This window comes from Schistocerca nitens, chromosome 7, assembly GCF_023898315.1.
Source record: "Schistocerca nitens isolate TAMUIC-IGC-003100 chromosome 7, iqSchNite1.1, whole genome shotgun sequence".
Lineage (NCBI taxonomy): Eukaryota > Metazoa > Arthropoda > Insecta > Orthoptera > Acrididae > Schistocerca > Schistocerca nitens.
In genome coordinates this window covers 596782581-596801031 of record NC_064620.1, presented here as the reverse complement: position 1 = coordinate 596801031, position 18451 = coordinate 596782581, and the positions used below count along the sequence as shown (strand labels likewise).

The 18451-nt window shown below is 42.7% G+C and overlaps 1 pseudogene; it reads right to left on the bottom strand.

Moving 5' to 3' along the window:
• Nucleotides 1–217: 217 nt before the first annotated feature.
• Nucleotides 218–335, bottom strand: LOC126196731 (5S ribosomal RNA; annotated as a pseudogene).
• Nucleotides 336–18451: the final 18116 nt, after the last annotated feature.

The window sequence follows — 18451 nt, the reverse complement described above, 5'->3', positions numbered from 1 at the left end:
CCCCCTTCTCGTAAAAGCAGTCTGTCGTCAGGCCACAAGTGGCCATTCGGGACCATCCGACCGCCATGTTGTCCTCAGATGAGGATGCGGATAGGAGTGGCGTATGGTCAGCACACCGCACTCCCGGTCGTTACGATGGTTTTCTTTGACCGGAGCCGCTACTATGGGTCGAGTAGCTCCTGAATTGGCATCACGAGGCTGAGTGCACCCCGAAAACTGTCAACAGCACATGCCGGCCCAGATGGTCACCCATCCAAGTGCCGGCCACGTCCGACAGCGCGTAACTTCGGTGATCCGACGGGAACCGGTGTTTCCACTGCGGCAAGGCCGTTGCCTCCCCTTCTCCCAGGAAAAATGAAATAACATGCGTTGCCAGTCTTTGTGTGTTGAAATATTTTCCACATGTGTTTCATTTGTCCCATCCTATATAAAAAGGACAAAGGCTGACAGCCTGTGGTGAAGACTGAGGATGCGACAATGACAGATATTACTGTTTCCCTCTCCGTACCTAACCTCTTATTCCACCCACCGAATGAGCTCGGAAAGTGCGCAAGAGCTAGTCACGTTTTCTCAGCAAGCACTGTCGATGCTTTTTAGACTCGCGTACAAATTACCTGTACATCGTGGGATATTCTCCAGGCATAAATCCGAGCCATTTTGATTCCATGATGGGATGTTTTGGAGATTATTATAACAAGGGATTTCACACCACACTGAATTCGCAGACATAGGGACTAGAGAGCCTCTACAGTTCTGCAACGCAAATGCCTTAAGTCATGTGCATTACCCATTTCGAATCCTGCTGATGGAAGAGTTCTTCATCGGCACTATTGGGCCAGCAAGGGGAAGAAAGGTGTTCCTGATCACCAGACTTAGCGCCAATGATAACGATGATACGAATTTCAATTCAAAACCTCACTGCAGTGGCTCATGGAGCCAGGACGTGTGGATGAAGTTGATGGTGGTCCATCGGTCGGATGGGCACATCAAGTGTAGCAGTTACCTTGCTGTTACTCGGCTGCAGTAAGCCGTATCAGGATTTCACCCTCTCACTTCCCCTCGTCCATAAGAACACAGTTACAACACTACATTGTACACATACTCTTCACATTCATCCTCACGACGCAGATACACGCTCTACACTTCATAATGTGTCTGACAAAGGCAATGGCAATCCATTTCCATCATAATTTTGTCGTGGTCCCTAATGCGGAGTTCTCGCATCTGTTCCCAACACTGGTTTTCTGAGTATGGTAGATTCTTTCAAGTCTTGTGAGTACGGTATAAAGTTCAGCCACTTTCATACACCTTGGTATTGTAAATTTCATAAACGGTAGTGTACTAATAATTTATGGTGGTCACTCAAGTGACGTAAGTCAGACTCTAAACAAACTTCTACAAGGCTAAGTCCTGCAGTAAGATGCACGGAGACTGAGACGTTGTCCCGTCACCAACGAAGTACAACGCAATCATTGTCTAACAACTTCGGTAGTGCTTAGTGTAACATGCTTAAATGAACTACCGCTATTAAGCTTCATGGTTTTAATTCACATCTCCCTGCAGTTCATCTGAAATGGTTGTCTATTACATCAATTAGGCCCTAACAACTGTATCATACAACATTAGAAAATGAAACACTCTCCGAAAGAACCAATATTTGCTACAGTTTCTGCAGCACGTCAAGCAATTTGGTGTATCACTCTTCATGTGTTCCCTTTGAAGGCTTACATCCTAGCCTGTTTCACCGCAAGGTGCCATAGGGGCAATTCGATATCTCTTTCCCAAACAACCTTTAATTCTTGACCTGACTCCTACAAGCCAGCTCCTCCAGCAAATGTGTTGTTGTTGCTGTAGTTGTGGTCTTCAGTCCAGAGGCTGGTTTGATCCAAATCGCCATGCTACTCTATCTTGTGCAAGCCTCTTCATCTCGGAGTAACTACTGCAGCCTGCATTCTTCTGAATCTGTTTACTGTATTCAACTGTTGGTCTCCCTCTACGATTTTTACCCTCCACACTTCCCTGTGGTACAAAACTGGTGATCCCTTGATGCCTCAGAACGTGTCCTACCACCCGATCACTTCTTCTAGTCAAGTTGTCTCACAAATTCCTCTTCTCCCCAGTTCAGTTCAGTACCTCCTCATTAGTTACATAATCTACCCCAATAATCTTCAGCATTCTTCTGTAGCACCACATTTCGAAAGCTTCTATTCTCTTCTTGTCTAAACTACTATGGCTGCACTCCATAGAAATACTTTCACAGCAGACTTCTTCATATTTAAATGTATACTCGATGTTAACAAATTTCTCTTCTTCAGAAACGCTTTCTTTGCCATTGCCAGTCTCTACTCTACTTCGATCATCAACAGTTATTTTGCTCCCCAAATAGTAAAACTCTCTACTACTTTAAGTGTCTCATTTCCTAATCTAATTCCCCCAGCATCCCGTGATTTAATTCGACTGTATTCCATTATCCTCGTTTTGATTTGTTGATGTTCATCTTATATCCTCCTTTCAAGACACTGTCCATTCCGTTCAAGCGCTCTTCCAAGTCCTTTACCCTCTCTGACAGAATTACAATGTCATTGGCAGATGTCAAAGTTATTATTTCTTCTCCACGGATTTTAATTCCTACTCCGAATTTTTCTTCTGTTTCCTTTACTGCCTGCTCAATATGCAGATTGAATGACACCGGGGATAAGCTACAAACCTGTCTCTCTCCCTTCCCAACCACTGCTTCCCTGTCATACCCCTCGACTGCCATTTGGTTTCTGTACAAATTGTAAATAGCCTTTCGTTCCATGAATTCGATCTTGTGACCTACAGAATTTGAAAGTATTCCAATCAACATTGTCAAAAGCTTTCTCTAAGTCTACAAATGCTAGAAACGTAGTTTAGCCTTTCCTTAATCTAAGATAAGTCGTAGTGTCAGTATTGCCTCTCGTGTTGCAACATTTCTACGGAATCCAAACTCAACTTCCCCGAGGTCGGCTTCTACCAGTTTTTCCATTCGCCTGTAAAGAATTCGTGTTGGTATGTATGAACGCTATATGAAAGACACTCATGCGGTTAGTGTTCTGTGCCCCACATATGTATAGGCTTCTCGTCATCTCTCTCTTCCGTGAATAGCACGCAAAGATTATACACTTAACCTCCCATCGGTCAACATGGTTTAGTTTCACTGTGGTTGTCTTACTGCCTCAGAAAAATACTTGGAAAGGTTGTTACGGAAAGGACTGGACAGATTGCTCCCCTAAGTAAACCGTGTGCTCCTTCTGCAGTGACCTCATCATTGACGTGAAGTTCACTCTTAATGTTCCTGCTGCTTACAGCATGTTGCAGCTCGATTAAGAGACAATGAACAACATGCGTTTCTGTGAACTGTCTCTCTGACAGCTGGTAAGTCATACATCATTCAACAGGCTTTTTATGCCCTAGTAAAAAATCTTAACTTCCTTGAGCCTGACAGTTTCTTTCGTAGAGGCAAGCTATTTATTAAGCGGCTAGGAAATGAAACGATGTATTTGTTTTTGTTGGGAACATCTCTTTTTTCCTATCCCGTGTCACAGCATCCGGTGCCGCTTTGAAATTCCATAGCTGTTACGCGGTCAACAAGTTACGACAGTCGGCCCGTTGGAGTGGTCGCAACGTGATACTAGCCAGAACACACTCCAGTTGCGCACCTACAGAACAATATGTGTTCGAATCAACAGTTGCATATTGCCATTGTGCAGAAATATTTGTGTATTTAGTTTGACGTTGTCTCTAGCTACCCATCTACACTCCTGGAAATTGAAATAAGAACACCGTGAATTCATTGTCCCAGGAAGGGGAAACTTTATTGACACATTCCTGGGGTCAGATACATCACATGATCACACTGACAGAACCACAGGCACATAGACACAGGCAACAGAGCATGCACAATGTCGGCACTAGTACAGTGTATATCCACCTTTCGCAGCAATGCAGGCTGCTATTCTCCCATGGAGACGATCGTAGAGATGCTGGATGTAGTCCTGTGGAACGGCTTGCCATGCCATTTCCACCTGGCGCCTCAGTTGGACCAGCGTTCGTGCTGGACGTGCAGACCGCGTGAGATGACGCTTCATCCAGTCCCAAACATGCTCAATGGGGGACAGATCCGGAGATCTTGCTGGCCAGGGTAGTTGACTTACACCTTCTAGAGCACGTTGGGTGGCACGGGATACATGCGGACGTGCATTGTCCTGTTGGAACAGCAAGTTCCCTTGCCGGTCTAGGAATGGTAGAACGATGGGTTCGATGACGGTTTGGACGTACCGTGCACTATTCAGTGTCCCCTCGACGATCACCAGTGGTGTACGGCCAGTGTAGGAGATCGCTCCCCACACCATGATGCCGGGTGTTGGCCCTGTGTGCCTCGGTCGTATGCAGTCCTGATTGTGGCGCTCACCTGCACGGCGTCAAACACGCATACGACCATCATTGGCACCAAGGCAGAAGCGACTCTCATCGCTGAAGACGACACGTCTCCATTCGTCCCTCCATTCACGCCTGTCGCGACACCACTGGAGGCGGGCTGCACGATGTTGGGGCGTGAGCGGAAGACGGCCTAACGGTGTGCGGGACCGTAGCCCAGCTTCATGGAGACGGTTGCGAATGGTCCTCGCCGATACCCCAGGAGCAACAGTGTCCCTAATATGCTGGGAAGTGGCGGTGCGGTCCCCTACGGCACTGCGTAGGATCCTACGGTCTTGTCGTGCATCCGTGCGTCGCTGCGGTCCGGTCCAGGTCGACGGGCACGTGCACCTTCCACCGACCACTGGCGACAACATCGATGTACTGTGGAGACCTCACGCCCCACGTGTTGAGCAATTCGGCGGTACGTCCACCCGGCCTCCCGCATGCCCACTATACGCTCTCGCTCAAATTCCGTCAACTGCACATACGGTTCACGTCCACGCTGTCGCGGCATCCTACCAGTGTTAAAGACTGCGATGGAGCTCCGTATGCCACGGCAAACTGGCTGACACTGACGGCGGCGGTGCACAAATGCTGCGCAGCTAGCGCCATTCGACGGCCAACACCGCGGTTCCTGGTGTGTCCGCTGTGCCGTGCGTGTGATCATTGCTTGTACAGCCCTCTCGCAGTGTCCGGAACAAGTATGGTGGGTCTGACACACCGGTGTCAATGTGTTCTTTTTTCTATTTCCAGGAGTGTATTTTGTAAACTACATTGTTACTTCATATGTACATAAACTGCATAATGTTTTGAAATGTTCATAATGAATTATAATATGGCTCTCTCATTGTTCTTAATTAGGTACTGTATCCGAGAACAGCACATTAAACATAAATTTTCTTGGATACTTGCGATTAGATAATGTATGCATGCCAGGACGACTTCTATGGAGTACCGATAATACATTTATTCGCGAAGCTTCCTCGTGAATCAGCGTATCTATTAGTAAGAAACTTATCAAAAACCCCACTATAGTTCCTGGGATTAGCCTTGATATGCAGACAGAAAAACGTGGCAGCCAACTTTAATTTAGTAACATGTATGGATTTTGTATTTGCGCTTTTGTCATACGAGGGGCGTTCGATAAATAATGGAACACATTTTATTTCTGAATGCAGGTTGGTTTTATTGTTGTTCGCAATACACCATATTGTTTCCCACAGTTTTGACTTCAAAACCCTATTTCTTAACATGATCTCCGTTCATTGGACGGCCTTACGTCACCTTACTGGTAGGGCCTGTATGTTTGCATGATACCACTCTACTGCCCGACGTCGGACCAAACATCTTGCAACACCAATAAGCTCAGCATCGTCCACGTATGCTTCCTGTGGAGTGCATCATTCACTGGACCAAACAGATGGAATCTGTTTGCGGTCTGCTGTTAGGAACCCAGCGGGCACACGTCTTTGGGTACCCCAATTGGTGGTCGAGTGTGTCAGGGGTACCTAGGGAGACGTCTAGTTGAGCAGCGGGGTGTTTGATAGAGATCTGGGGGTCACCTCGAATGAGAGTGTCCGCACGTTCTCCAACACAGCAGGAGTCACAACTGTGTGTGGCGGGCCGGCACGCTTGAGGCCGGACAGGTTCGCATGATCTTGTGATGAAGACAGACGTCTCGACCAACGACGCACCCTGCTTTTGTTCACTGCCAGGTTTCCAGAGATATTCTGCAAGGGCCCATGAATATCTGCGTTGCTCTGGTTTTCCTCCAGGAGAAACTCAATCACAGCTCTCTACTTGCAATACACCTCCGTTACAGCAACCATTTTGAGGGCTACCCTAGCACTGCCGCCTATCAGAACGCCATGAAACTATAGGTGCTGATGAAGGAATGTTCCAAGACGTCCACAAAAAACACGGCACTTTCAAGGAAACTGGCCGAGAGAGAATGTGTTTGTGTTGCATTACTTGCATTACTTACTGAACACCCCTCCTAATTACGTTTTTTTTTTTGTTTAGTCTAAACGCACAAAATCACAAAGGCAAGTTTCGCCGTCCCTGTAAAGTCTGAAGACCAGGTTGTTCGTATGTGGTGGAGATTAAGGGAAGAGTTCGTTATGACGAATATTAGTTTACGAGTATACTTTCAGCCGGTGTTTACGGTACGACATTGTAAAAAATGGTCAGCAGTTGACTGAGAATATTGTTGAGTGATAGAGGTCAACAAAATGTGTTTGTCACATCGACATTTACGGGATAACTCATGCACCAAAGCAAAAGTATTCATAGAAGAATCAGTTGAAAAAATCTGTAGATATAATGAATGTAGACAGGAATGGTGGAAAAGTTCTGCCGCTTTCGACCACCCACTAAGCTCTACTGTCGACTTTATCAGTTTCAGCAACACCGGACCTATTGCTAAAATTATTGATACTGTTAACTGATAAATGAAACAAGCACTTACAGCCATCTAAAAAGTTATGATTTTCACAAGTTACGTGAATCCTGAGATGCATTATATAAACCAATCGCCATTAAAAGTCATCAAACACTCCAAAAACAAGACAATAAAATGAGTCTCATAGCGGAAGTTTGCGACCATACCTTTGGCGGTGCGGCCGTTTATGTCAGGAAATGGTCTGAAGAAATAATGTAAGCAGATGAGCCTAAGGACAGAAACCTCTTCTATGCGGACAGTCCTTCATTCGTCCGCCATGAACTACTCAAACGTCTGCTCCTAGCACAAGGACACAGTGGAAGTGCACGTGTATGATGAAGATTGATTTGACGCTAGCTAGTAATTGTTTACAATGGAAAGGTAGGTCGCAGTTTTCGCGCAGGTTTATTGGGTTAGTTGTCGGGTGTGTACAACTCGTTTTATTTCACCCCTCATGCAGTGTGTTACTTAGAACTCTGGAGCTGCGAAACGTATTGTCACGCAATTTCTTCGAACCGCTGTAGCGCACTGGGCGTGGTTCAGAAAGGCCAGTTGACGGTATGACCCTGTCGTGCCGGTTAGAGTAACAGGCACTATCCACCTACATTCGTACACATCTTGAATACGCGCCCCTTAGTAATATCGCCGTAGGCAACGCAGTTTGAGTAGATGGCATCTTTCACTGAACAAAATAAATGGTTGGCGAGTGTTTGATCAGAATTGTGAATCGATTCAGGACTTCCTAGCAGATAAAATTCAACACGTCGCTTTTAAGTGGACAAAGTCGACAGACACGAAAGTAGTTTCCCAAGTAGCTGAATCGAACGGTATAGGGTCGTCTATTTATTTAACAGTATTTATAAATCTTCTTGTGGTTAATGTCAGAAACTCTTTGAGGCGGTTTGTGGGCGGTGGAGCTACCTATCGGAAGGTTCGAAGGCCAGAAGACTGTAGAGAAATGAACGTCGACTTTCATATGATAGACGATTGGTGCAGAAACTGAAAGTTGACCCTGAACCTACATAATTGTAACGTGTTCTGCATACATAGGCGAAGCGCTGTATTACTGTTCGATTGCATTATTTTCTACAAATCACTGAGAATGGTAAGAACCTAAAACACCTAAGAGTAAACATCCGAACTTCCACCTGTTTCGGAATGTATTTTACTCTCTAAATTTTTCCATTTATTAATACTCGGCGGACAGTCAAAGTAATTCGCTGCCATAAAGCAACGCCGTAGAATACGAGGGCAGCTCGTAGGAAACTGGTTCCCACGAAGGTAGTGGTGACGAGTTGGCCATATGGCGCGGTAGTGAATCATAGGAGTGGGCAGAAATACGCGAGCCTTGCTTGGCAGTCAGGACATTGGGGAACAACAATTGTTCTGACGCGGAACTATGAATCTGCTGTATTAAATAATAAATATCTCTTTGACGTAGCAAATACTAGGAAGAGCCTTTGGATCATCACCATATTATGCAGCAAACCATGTAAGCCAACAGGCAAATGAATACTGTTAAACTACCGAAGATTTAGGAAGGCTTTATAAGGTAAGCAAGAGATTTCGGCCGTGCGCCAATCTCATCAGTTGGCGAAGGAATGTATTCGAAGCCACTTTTTATGCGATAGAGCGTCTTACCGTGCTCTTGAATGTTATTAACATTGTGAGACAAATCCTTTTAAAATGTTGTGTTGTTTGCTAATAAAAGTATCGTAACCACAATCCAGGAATTATTTCAAGTAAATTAGGTATCTGCGTGTCCACATAATCGCAGGTAGTCTGCTTGCATCTTCTGAAGAATCAGATACACCACAAGAACTGCTTCGAGGGACAACATCTTCGACAGATTCGCAGAAAACGAATAGGAGGAGAGTCTAGCTTAACTAGCGCAGTCACGGATGTGAAGGTATGACCAGTTATGTTGTATCAATCAAATGAAGTCTTAATGGCGAATATGGACAATAATCAGCTGCAGAATGGAATGACGACAACGAAAATTTGTGCCTTACCGGGGCTCGAACCCAGATTTGCCACTTATAGCGAGCGGTCGCCTTACCATTTGGATATCCGTGCACGACTCACGGCCAACCACAAACTCCCGTATCTCGTCAACCACGCGTCTACGACCTGTACTCGTACATCCATCATGTTCAGTCCCGTACAGGTCAGACGTCGTACTTGATTGTCGATTGCCCAGTATCGGTAGATAACTGCGATATTGGAGTGTCTGTGTTACTGTGATTACGATGCAGAGTTTGCATCGTAATCAGAATAACACAGAGACTGCAATGTCATAGTTATGTTGTGTGTCATTTATACTACTTTCTGCGGAATTGCGGCTATCCTGAACAATTTTTACATTGGTTTGATACAGCGAGGAGAATAATCTAATGCAGGAAACCCACATGAAGCTAGTTGCAGGAAAAGCAGGTGCTAGACTGAAAACCACTGTAAGAAAATGAAATGTCATTCATACACAAAAAAGCACGAAGTGGCTTATTCAATGGATTGCTAAGTGTTGATTATGAGTCAGGTGTTCTTAACAGTTTCGTTAGAAGAGACAGGATTCAACATTAAAATTTTCCCGACAGATCTCACTAAAAATGCAAAGAAATTCTGGTGTTTCGTAAAGCCAGTAAGCGGATCTAAATCATCTGTTTACTCGCTTAGGGTTCACATTCGCACAGAAATGAAAGATGACAGAGAGACGGTGAAAATAATGAGTCTAATACTTGGAAATTGTTTCATTTCGGAAGACAGGGATGTGGTGCCACCTTTCAATCCTTGCAGCGTGAGCTGAAATGCAGAGACGACGAAATAAGTGATCACGGAATAGAAAATAAACTACAACTGCTCAACAGTGGAAGAGCCTCTGGACCGGATGACGCACGAGTGAGATTCTACAGAGATCATGCGAAAGAACCAGCTCCTCTTCTAGCAGCAGTATATCGTAGGTTGCTAAAATAACGAAAGGCGCCAAGCGGTTGGAAGTAACCACAGGTACTTCCTGTTTTCGAGAAGGGTCGTCGGTTTGATGCAGACAGTTAAAGCTGAAGTATGTTGGAGAACTATCGAATATATTCTGTGTTCACGCATTACGAATTACGACGTTTCTGCAGAACGAAAAATCTGCTCTGAAAAAGTCAGTAAGGATTCCTTAAATACATATCTGGCGGCACACCGGTCGCATTTGTCATCCGCGAAATCATGGCGCTCTAGATAAAGCACGGGATTGATGCCGTTTGGTGCCGTGTTCCTTGACTTCTAGAATGCATTAGATAGAGATCCGTACCGTCGTTTAGTGAAATAAACAAGGGCTTACCGAGCATCGGGTCAGATTTATGAGTCGTTACGGGGCTACCTAAGAGGCAGAATTCATTACGACGCTCTCAACGGAACAAATACAACAAACTATATTCTTAACTGGATGAAATCCAGAGACGTAAAGGTAACTATTAGTGTGCACCTGCGGTCTTTTACGGGATCGTTAATGTTAACAATAAATGTAAGCGATGTTCAGGATTACGTCAGAAGCTCTAGGAAGCTTTTCGAAATAGATTCTGTTGTTTATCGGAAGGTTACAACGCCAGAAGACTTTAGCGAAACACAGAACCTTTTCCAGGGGATCTATGATCGTCGCAGTGACTATCTGTGAACCCTGAACATAAATGAATCTAATATATTTCGCTAAAATAGATGAAGAGATCCAGTAGCGTTCTATTAAGCTATTGGTGAAAAATAACTGGAAACAGTGCCCTATAAATACCTAGGAATAACTGTCTGGAGTGATCTAAAGTCAGGTACCACATAAATAGAATTTTAAGAAAAGCAGATGCTGGCCTGAGATTCATAGGAAGACTCTTAAGGAAATGTATTTCATCCACAGAAGACGCACCTACAAAACGTTAGTTCCTCCGATTCTCAAGTACTGTCCATCAGTCCTTACGAAGTACGATTAACACAGGGAAATAGCCAAACGAAGAGCAGCTAGTTTCGTAACAGGATCATCTAGCAAGAGCGACTGTGATACGGTGGTGTTCAGTAAATTACTGTGGCACTCACTACATGAAAAGAGTTACGTACAACGGAGAAGCTTACTTTCGAAATTCCGAGACCGTACGTTCGTTCGTTTTAGTTCCTCCCACCTACGTCTTGCAACGTGCTAACGACAAAGAATACCAAGAAATTAGGGCTCACAGGGAAGTTTATCAACAGTCGCTTTGATATGAACTGGTATCAGAAATAACCTCAGCCACACATTATCAGGTGGTTTGCGAATCACAGAGGTAGGCAGGTCTTTATGACTAAACTCTGCAAATTCATTTCCTGCTGCATCAGTTAAAAGTACTGGATAAAAATATAAAAACACGGCGAGAAATGTATGCTTGATCACAAACGCAGGTGGTAGCCAAGGCTGGACGTTGCGCTGGTGTGTTTGACAACTAACGGCGCCTGTGCGATGTCCTCAGTATGTTGGAAGTGAGAGTCGTCGTCAGAACACAGTACTGTGTGTGGTGTGACTGCATTGTGTCAGAACTGAGAAAACTCGAACATGGGCAAAGTGTTGGTACTCACGTGTTGGATGCTTCCGTAACCAAGGTAGCCGACGTGTTTTGTGTGTTTCATGAGGCATCATATCGAAGATTTATACCGCATAGACGGAAAGCAGGAAAGAAAATCATCTGCTAAGTCACATGCAACTGCAGAAGTGAACGTAGCACTTGCGAACACTATCAACAAAACAAAACGAAGGGAGCTCCATAAACAGAGAATGCACGACGAGCTCGAATTCCAGAACTGATCAGTGATGCAAATGCCCGTAACAGGAAAACGTCGTGCCAAATCCATAAAATATGGGCTATAGACCAATGGAAGCAAATCATTTGACATATAAGACTTGTCGCATACTAACCAGTTTGTTTGTGTGCCATCCTCCGCAGCAAGCATATAAGTACTTCTTTTGTAAATAAAACTGCCTTTTCCTGCTGCTAGTTACCTTATTTATCCCATACGCGTTTCGTCTTCTTCTTTTCTAAGGCATCGTCAGTGGGATCTATAACGAAACAGTTTTGTTAGTTTTAGATTATTAAACGGTCCACTTTCTTTGTAAAAAATGTAATTACTTACGATTTACTTATCTGCGTTTCCTCACATCTGGTTTGGAGGTCGCATTACCACTTTTATCACTGCCATATAATCACATCTTTGTGTTGTCAATATAATATGTACAAAAATAGTAGCAGAAGAATACAACATATGTCATCCATATACCTGAACCAATATAATGTGTACAAAAATAGTAGCGAAAGAATACAACATATTATATTGGTTCAGGTATATGGATGACATCCTTTGCTTCATATATGAACTACAAACAAAAATTGAAAAAGTACTTACTGATACAGCAAGATGTATAAAAATATAAAATTCACAATTGAAAGAGAACAGAACAACCAAATTAAATTTCTGGATATAACAATCAGAAAACAAAACAATAAGCATATGTTTGAAATTTACCATAAACCCACAGCAGCGGACATTATCATTCCCTAATCCTCGAACCACCCACACGCACAAAAGCAAGCAGCACTTCGACACATGCTCCATAGACTGAACACAGTACCACTCATCAAAGCAAGCTACAAAAAAGAACTGTATATAATAATGCAGAGAGCACAAAATAATGGTTACAATAATAACACAGTCACAAAGCTAAACAACAAAATTAAAAGTGAAATAAAAGGAGAAAGCTCCAAACCACAGACAACAACACAAAAGAACCAAACACAAACACGCAGTCCCATAGCAACTACACAGGATAATCAGAAAAAGATGAAAGAAAACACAAGATGGTACACAATGACATAGAAACACAAACTCACCCATAAAATCACCAACATTTTCAAAAGACAGCGAATAAACATAGCATACACAACAGACAATTCTATTCAAAAATACACCCCAAAACTGACAAAAAACAGAGACATATACCAGAAAGCAGGTATATATCAGCTACAGTGTAACACTTGTGAAGGCACATACGTAGGGCAAACAGGAAGAACATTTGATGTCAGACACAAAGACGACTTGAGAGCCTGGAAATATGGGACAAACCACTCCACATTTGCAGAACATCTATGAGAAAATGACCACAAACCAACCACTAGAGAATACGACATGAAAATAATTAGAATCAACAACAAGCAACACCTCCTAACTATGCAATAAAATTACCAAATACAGAAAACCAAAGCAGAGGGGAAAATCCTGTTCAATGACCAAGTACACATACCAAGCAATTCATTCTTACACTAATAGGTAAAATAATAGAATAACGTGCACAAAAAGTACTAATATAATAATACTGTCCAATATAATAATAATAGAACCCAACATCTTTACACTCACTCGTCCATGAACCCCTCCACAGGATATTGGAACAAAAAGTCAAATCAGCTGTCACCAAAGTTTCAACCACTCGCTACAGCTAGTACACCCCCCCGCCCCCCGCAAACAAAAAAAAAACCTCGTCGGCTCTATCCCCCTTTCTCTCTAACTCATACACAAAAACGTAAAACATCGTAAATAGAAGTTAGTCACGAACATATACTTCGTTAGGTTGGCAACAAATAGGTAAACATACCAAAGATGATGAAACACGTAATGGAGTCGCAATATTTACGTTGTGAAAATATCGAGTGAGAAAGGGACAATAGTCCACCACAAAAAAGAGTGAGAAACATGGTGAACAGTGTGTGGAATGCGCGAACACAAAGATGTGGTGATTATATGGCAGTGATAAAAGTGGTAGTGCGACCTCCAGACTAGATGTGAGGAAATGCAGATCAGAAAATCGTAAGTAATTACTTTTTTTACAAAAAAAAATTAACGAAGCGAACTCTTTAATAATCTATAACTAACAAAACTGTATCGATATAGATCCCAGTGATGATGCCTTACTAACATGAGAAGGCGAAACGGGTATGGGATAAATAAAGTAACTAGCAGCAGGGAAAGGCAGTTTTACTTACAAAACAAGTATTGTTGCATACTGTTTCCAACACCTAGAGATTTGGTGATGATTTTGGAAGCAGTATCGTGGCCTTCTGTGGGTCCCAAGGTTACTCTGGAGGGCTACATTACTTCCAAGGATTATGTGATCATTTTGGCTGATCAAGACCGTCCCGTGGTGCAGTGATTGTTCCCCAATGGTGATGTTGTTTTCCAAGACGAAACGGCAGCTGATCACACAGCTCGCTTGGTCCTGATCTGTTTTTGTGAGCATGAGGATGAATTTTCTGTCCTCTCCAGGCCACCACAGTCATAATATCTCAATATTATTCAGCCTTTATGGCCTGCTTTGGAGAAAAGACTGTGTGGTCAGCAATTATCTCCATCATTGTTTCCTGAAGTTGATAGTATTTTGGAAGAGTGATGTAACGCTCTATTGAAAACGATACAGGACTTGCGTTTATCCATTCTGAGACGTTTGGTAGCTGTTTCGAATGCCAACTGCTTTCCTACACCGTATTAAGCACGGTAATGTGCTGCGTTTTTGCTGTTTACATATTTTCGTTCGCTCAGCGTAGGACGTTAATGGGACAACACAGTGGTTGTGTATCATAATACCGCCTGCATGTTAACAGTTGTGGGGTCCATCAACGTCTTGCGCTACGTTAAGAAACTTATTAATGTTTACTCTGCAGAGCAAAACATTGCACCGTCTCACAGTAATTATCCTGCCGCAGTGCCGTCATTTTAATGGACACACGGCATCAGTTAATCTGAATGTTCTTTTTCACAGTAGCATTTAAAATAAGCTTTAGAGGCAAATAAATGAACTGACTATATTTTGTTACACTAGTTTATTGGAAATAAAATAATTTTATTATGAAACTGTCTGCAGCTTTTTTATCTGGTAGCGAACTCTGAATACCGCATGGCATCAGCTTATCAAAACTGCCCTGCAATTTCCAATAAAATGAATTAAAAATTTGTGAATTGAAACATTAATCTGCGTATGGAGTTTGTAGTAAACTATCTATAGCGTATATTGTTATGGTACTTTTAACTTTCTATATGCAGTTTATCACGTTAGACAGCTTGTCAGCTACAATTATAATTTAACTTCTTCATAAGAGCAAACATTCCAGTTTTCATCTGTGTTGGAGATTTCCAGATGTGCGTGAATAAGTGTCCTCCTACTGATAATTATCGACCTTAGCTCTTAAACTGTACTAAAGTTGTTTGCTATCAGAAACGTCTGAACTGAGCGAGCAAACAACTCATAGGCCACCAAACAGTTCTGATATCTGGACCTAGAAATACTCAAAAAGCTGATTCTAGGTTTGTTATTTACTGCAATAGTAGACACTCCCCACTCAGAAGCAACATATTTACCAAAATTCTTCTTCTGTTTATTTTATAAAAATATGCCAACGTAGCTTCATCGATAAAAAATAAGTCATTCAGTATTTTCAGTAATTACAGAGGTAATGTACCTGTGTAACATGTTCCCACCGTGACCTAAGATGGTATTGCAGGTACATTTGGTGTTTTAAACTGCAGGTCTTAAGAACAACGTATTATCTTTACTGTTGCTTTGTGAACTGTATCGTTCGATCACCAAAAACGAGTCATGATTCAGTAATCCAGTTTTTAAGAAATGGAAACCACCAACAAAGTACTTGAGTCACAAGAAACGTTCTTGCTACATTCAGAACAATTCTACGAAGAAGAGGGTGGTTTACGATGACACGTCAACACCAACATCCAGTGTAAATTCGTTTAATGAATTGGAGGCTTCTGATTATTTGACAGACAACATAGACATTTCTTCAAGACGGAAAGAATTTCCGGACTAGCAGCTGGCCGTGGTTCGTTTCATTGCTCGATATTTCGACTGCGCATCTGCCGGTCATCCACAGGTGAACTGTGGAAGACAGACGAAAATATGTTTTTACTGTTGTTTCAATTTTTTACGAAGGAATGGGCTACCAGCATATAAAAAAGTGCTCTCTAGCCAAATGTTATCTTCCTTATGCATATCTAACTTGAAGCTCCCTGACGGTTTGTGTCAGTATATACAGGCTAATCTCAGAAACTACTACAGTGTTTTTGATCCGGTTATGAAAAATAGATAGACTGATTCACGAAGAAAGTTAGTGTATATAATTTGGAAATGTGTCTTGGAAATTTCACAAGTTATGATCAGTTTAAATCCGCCACCGTTGAAGAGCATGGCAGGCCATGAAGCTGTACAATGGTCAAAGGGATCTCATGAGTGATAGACCAGACTGCGTGAGACTCTGCAGAGGCTATAGCAGATATTGGTAACTGAATCCCTTGACGAGCAGCAACTGCATCTGACGTGCTTGTCTAGAGCGTGCCTGAAAACTGGAAGATAGCGAGATCGTAACCGTTAGACGACGGATTTTTTGCTTATAGTTTTGCCCGAAACTGTTCTTACAACATGTACATGAACTCCGCAACTAGTAGCAAACCTGCTATTTTCCTTGGTCATTCCTCACAAAACCTCAACAAACATTTTGTAGCAATGTACCAATTCTAAGCCAAAGTATACATTTTTGTGAAAAAATTTACATATTACTCTTTCAAATATCCTAACTGACAGAAAAAAGACGAAAATTTCTTTAAGAAGGAAAAACAGTTTTAAGTGTGTGTGTGTGAAATCTTATGGGACTTAACTGCTAAGGTCATCAGTCCCTAAGCTTACACACTACTTAACCTAAATTATCCTAAGGACAAACACACACACCCATGCCCGAGGGAGGACTCGAACCTCCACCGGGACCAGCCGCACAGTCCATGACTGCAGCGCCTTCGACCACTGCTTTTTAATTAATGTCATTTTGTTCATTTTTGTTCGTTGTATCTGCTCGGGACGGACTTCACAGGACTCCCGTTTTCAGTTCGTCGTTGATCCATTAACTCAGTTTTTTTATTACAGACGGCAGCTAACCCTCTGACCGAACACGCTCAGATAACGTGCCGGCGTTCGCTCGGCTAATCCCGCGCGGCTACTTTTAAGTACTTTTAGTTAGAAGACATATTTTGTAGCCAACGATAAAATTTAAGCTTTGTCCAAAACACAATTCAACATGTGCAATCTGCACTTTGCGCCTCTCTACTCTTGCAATGTTTTGACGTGGATGAATACCTGTCTTACATCGATTTTCTTGGCAGTTTCTGACACAGGTCTAGAGCCGACACTGTTTAGCTGAAATTCTGTAAGTACTCTTATCAAGACACAAAAATTTATTGTTGAGATGAAGTGACACAAACAAAGCATTAAAATCTGAATGCAATCACTTGCATGTTTATTCCTTCTACATAGGACACAGGTTTTGTCTGCAGAAAAACGACGAGAGAAGTATGTATTTTTCTTGTCAGTATAATTTTATGTCAGATAATCGGTGTTGGCTCCTCTCTAGTTCATTGCATTTGTTAACGGTTGCCTGTCTTTGTGTAGAAGCTTGCTTTCACAGCGACTCGATTTGGTTTTGGTAGATTATCAGGCATAAAAGTGTAGCTTAGTTAGCAAAGGATGGTAAGGACAGGTGCAATGTGTGTAACAAAATTCTGAAGCTCTTCTTCCTCTGATTTTTCCTACGCTTATTGGAATTCTGTGCGTTTTTATCATCATACCTTCTTTATCTGAAATTGGTTAAGAACGTACGTTTTTTACAAGATTTCAGTTGTGACCAGACGAAACTATAATCGTCCTGCCACAACTATGAGTCTTTGCAGCTCGGTAAGGTGGTACATTAACTAGAACCCACGAAATGTTAGTACATTTTACTTCATAAATGAATAATAGAATTATTTAACTTCAACACCCCCCCCCCCCCCCCCCCCCCGCCACATGAACCATCGACCTTGCCGTTGGTGGGATCAATTGCGTGTCTCAACAATACAAATAGCTGTACCGTAGGTGAAATCACAACGGAGGGGTATCTGTTGAGAAGCCAGAAAAATGTGTAGTTACTGAAGAGGGGCAGCAGCCTTTTCAATAGTCGCAGGGGCAACAGTCTGGGTGATTGATCTGATCATTGTAACAGCAACCAGAACGGCCTTGCTGTGTAGGTACTGAAAACGGCCGGAGGCAAGGGGAAACTGCAGCCGTAATTTTTCCCGACGACATGCAGCCCTACTGTGTGGTTAAATGGTGCTGGCGTCTTCTTGGATAAAATATTACAGAGGTGAAATAGTACCCCTTTCGCATCTGCGGGTGGGGTTTACTCAGGAGGACGTCGCCATCAGGAGAAGCAAAACTGGCATTCTACGGATAGGAATGTGGAGTATTAGATCTCTTAACCGGGAAGGTGGGTCTGAAAGTTTAAAAAGGGGAATGAACAGGTTAAAGCTAGATGAAGTCGGAATTAGTTAAGTTCGGTGGCAGGAAGAACAAGACTTCTGGTCACATGAATACAGTTTTCTAAATAACAAGTCAAATAATGGTAATACAGGTGTGGGTTTAATAATGAAGAAGAAAACAGGAACGCGGGTACGCTACTATGAACAGCACATTGAATGCATTATTGTAGC